Source organism: Triticum aestivum, chromosome 4D, assembly GCF_018294505.1.
Source record: "Triticum aestivum cultivar Chinese Spring chromosome 4D, IWGSC CS RefSeq v2.1, whole genome shotgun sequence".
Taxonomy (NCBI): Eukaryota; Viridiplantae; Streptophyta; class Magnoliopsida; order Poales; family Poaceae; genus Triticum; species Triticum aestivum.
This window is the reverse complement of record NC_057805.1, coordinates 196,061,489-196,065,311: the sequence shown is the minus strand read 5'-3', so window position 1 is coordinate 196,065,311 and position 3,823 is coordinate 196,061,489. Positions and strand designations below refer to the sequence as shown.

The following is a 3,823-nucleotide window of genomic DNA, read 5'->3' as shown; positions in this document are numbered from 1 at the left end:
CAACTATGTCATTGGAGTTGATGGACTCATTTTATCTTCCAAGCCTTCCGTTGTTATCTTATTTAGATGGCCTTAAGCCATATTTATTGTAATAAATTCTCTTTTGAGACATCGATGTAATAAGTGTGTTATTGCTACTCTGTTATAAATACTTCAAGTATTGTCAGTGTCAGCATTACTGATCCTGGGATGACACGTACGCACAGAGATTTGACCATGTGAGGTCGGATCGCTACAAAAAGAGAAGCAGTGTAGCTTCACACTACGGTGTGAAGAGTCTGCAGACCAAATCGGTGGCAGTTTAGCATAAAATTAAAAAGTTTGTAGTCTAAATCAATAGCAGTTTAACAGTGTGTAGTCTAAGTTTCCATGCTTGTCTACCAAAGAAATTGTATCAACTTAACAATTAGTCATGCATAAGTGTTTGACATAAAAAACGTACAGAAGTGCAGACTCCAGATTGCAATTAGGATGCATGCTCTAAACATACAGAAGTTCTACAAAGCAACAGCAATGGCATCACAGTTGAGTTGCCAGACCAAAACAAAGCCATGTATGTATGTAACAAAATCAGCCAAACTGAATATGCATCATCAGCTGATTAAAAGCAGTGGATAATAGTATAGTTCATCTACTGATATGGGCAGGTAGCCAAGTTTCCCAATGGGAAGAGCTCACAATAGCAGACAAAGAAATGGATATTTTAAACTAGACTAGATTGCAGGGGGGAAGGATCATGATAGACACAGGCAGCTACCAATAGGAAGTGGAAAATGGAAAATGCAGGCTACATGACCGAGTTTGGCTGCAAGGGGGACAACGACTGCCTCGATGCGTCTGTGTTGTTGAAATCGATGGCCAGGCCGACCGGGCTCGTGTCCTTCAGGCTCGACGACTTGCGCTTCTACTGCAGCACCAAGGATGACATTGTTAATGTAGTCAAGGTAGCTAGACAGTAGGGTACTTCAGGTTTCGACTAACAGTTGTACTGCCATTGGTGTGTGTGTACTAAATTAAATTAAATCAGTAAACGCTTGAGCTTTTATGGTTGGGTTGGTTGGTGCTTTTACCTTGGTGGAATTGCTAGCGAATGCTTCCTTTCGGACCGATCTCTCTGCTCCTTCTCTAGTAAGCACAGCAGCCTCTTGTTGGCTTCGTCAAGAGCTCTATTCTCCTCGAATAACAACTTAACCTTGAATGAAACACGCTAAAGAAACTTCAAACTTTCAGGCCTACATTAGTGCTGCATGAAGCAATGTTCACTGAGAGGGCGATAAGTTGCAGGTACAGAACATACGTGTTGCAAGTACAAGAGTGAGATAACATGTTACCTCCTCTGTTTTGTTTAGATTGGTCCTCAGTACCTCCTTGTCTCTTTGCAGGGTTTCCACTTCATTATTTTGTGTGGTAACCTGTGAATGATCAATAACAAATCATCTGATTGATGCTGATGGATTGGAGCTCTACAGTTGAGTTGGCAGAGCAAAACTAAGCCATGTACGGTATGTAACAAAATCAGTCAAACTGAATATGCATCATCAACTAATTAAAAGCCATGGATAATATATATTATTTAGCAGGACAAACAAAAGGGACGTGACAAAAGTGAGCAGCATTGAGAAAAAACATGTGATGAATGTGCTTTCACAGATAAACAAATTCTGGAGTTATGATCACACGGCAGAATTATATGCCCAGGTGCGCAATGACAAAATTCTGGAGTTGTGCTATGCAATCTAGAACAAAGTCTAAGGGACTAGTAACACCTCATCTAGTACTCCTATATGAAAATGGAAATAGCTACACAAGGAAGAAAAGAAGGAAACCTTGTCCAACAGTAGCAGCAGCCAGCAGCAGGTGTTCAATTAGTCAAGCAGTAAGCCACATGATTTGCACTCTTTTAATACTTTCTACTATGCCTGCATGAACACGCATCACCATTTAAGGGAACATAAGCAAAGCATGATAGGAAGTAACCAACCAATTGAAAAGAACAGAAGCAGTAGCATACAGCTGCCTTATGAGTACCCCTGCTGGTTCCTCAGCCGCCTTGCTGTTCTTTTCATAATCAAGTTACATACAGATGTATTATTGTGTTCCTGAACATATGATGTGAAATGTGAGAGAAAAATAATTGGTAACATAACTAATCTAGGTTTGTTCAACTTTACAAAACAATGGTGGCCCAACTTCCTTATCACACAGCTTTACAAGCAAGCATAGTAAAGAACAGAAACTACAAACTAAGTCACGGACCATCAATTTATATCAGTTATACATTGATTTTCTTCAAATTCAGAACTATTCCTTATAAGCTTGGTAGCTTTTCCTAATCAAAATTCTTGCTAACATCTCAGTGCACAAGAAAGTTGCAGTTAATAACTTCTTATTTATCATGTATTGTCCAAAGTTACATGATGAAAGACATAAATGAGCAGGAATCTATATTTGTAATCACCAGTTCACTTAGCCAAACTGCATCAAAATTAGGCAAGTGTGTGTAATTGGCAGCGACTGGTAGCTACTCCATCCAAGTTATGGAAGCGTGTATAATTGGTAGTGAGTAATGACTAGTACAGTAGTAAATACTAAAGCATATGAAACTGTAGCTTGGATATGTTGTTTCATAACTACAGCTGCCTGATTCTGATGCAAACGTCGGCTGTCTTTCAGGAATGCGTTCCAGGTTGGTGTCATCATTATGTTCTTGCTGAGCAATGTGTAGCAGTTCCCGCTTGCAAGACTCGATCCCCCGTTCCCCCGCTGGTGTGCTAGGAGATGGCAAAACTCCATACTTGGCTAATAAATGTGATTCATTATTAGCGGAGATGGTGGGTACCTTCACCAACACCATGGCTGCCGCGGTCATGGAGAAGCAGCACGCCTTGGTTGCATCAGCATGGTTGAGGAGCTCCTCGTCTCCGACGCTTATTCGTGGAGCCAGACATTCGTTGTTTGCCAGCTCGACCATGCTGCGCGTGAGGGAGTCGGTGAGGGCCTCCCGGTGTCAATTCCTCTCCTCCTCCATCAAGTCCCATGACTAGCGTCCATCGATGGTCGGCTCTTGTCTCTCCAACCGCAAACCCTAACCCAGCAAAGAAGACGATGTGAGGAAGATAGGGAGCGTTGTGAGGAGGAGGAGGTGGAGTGGAGGGACTCACCTATCGCCGGAGCAACGTCGGAGCCACGCCGGCGACAAGGTGGCCAAAACCCTAGCCGCCAGGGTGGGTCACGTGTGGCCGCAGGAGAAACCGCGCATCGGATATGGTCGGAGGGAATGGACGAGCAGAGCAAGCGGATCCCGTGGGTGTGCTGGGCGCCAGCGGCGGCTGCTGGATCGGCCGGGATCGACCGTCATAGGTGGCGGCGGCGAGGACTCGTGGGGGGCTCGCGAGAGGGGAGGAGTCCTGGGGGGATCATGAGAGATGGCAAATTTTTTCCTTGGCATTTTAGATGCAAAGGCAACAGCCAATCACGAGGCCACGGATCCCTCCCTTGGAACAAATCTTGACCATCCGCTCCTCCTACATCAAACGCTGCAAATCTCTCCCCTGATCCAACACTTCTCTCTCTATCTTTTTTTCCTTTTTCCCAAATTTTTGCAACAAAAATGAGGTTTTCTGGAATAAAAAACCATTTTTGCTTGCAAAATGGCATCACTATACTTTTCAAATCATCTCATATTGTGCATAAGAGCATCTCCAACAACCGCCCAACGCGCGGCGCGCTAAAAGTCAGTTTGCAGCGCGCCGATCGCCTGGTTTGGCACGGCGGGGAGCGCTAGCTCTAGCAGCCATGGTCAAATGTAGCACGCGTGCGTAGC

The 3,823-nt window shown here is 44.2% G+C and overlaps 1 long non-coding RNA gene across 2 annotated transcripts; it reads right to left on the bottom strand.

The window, feature by feature from the left end:
• Positions 1–556: 556 nt before the first annotated feature.
• Positions 557–3,457, bottom strand: LOC123097264 (uncharacterized). 2 transcript variants are annotated; one of them, XR_006446948.1, is made up of 7 exons: positions 3,162–3,457; positions 2,840–3,085; positions 2,012–2,099; positions 1,827–1,919; positions 1,332–1,412; positions 1,071–1,243; positions 557–907 (listed from the first exon to the last, which is right to left on the bottom strand). It is a non-coding gene; the product is annotated as an uncharacterized lncRNA (long non-coding RNA). The 2 variants fall into 2 exon arrangements; XR_006446947.1 differs by having other exon boundaries at positions 1,071–1,412.
• Positions 3,458–3,823: the final 366 nt, after the last annotated feature.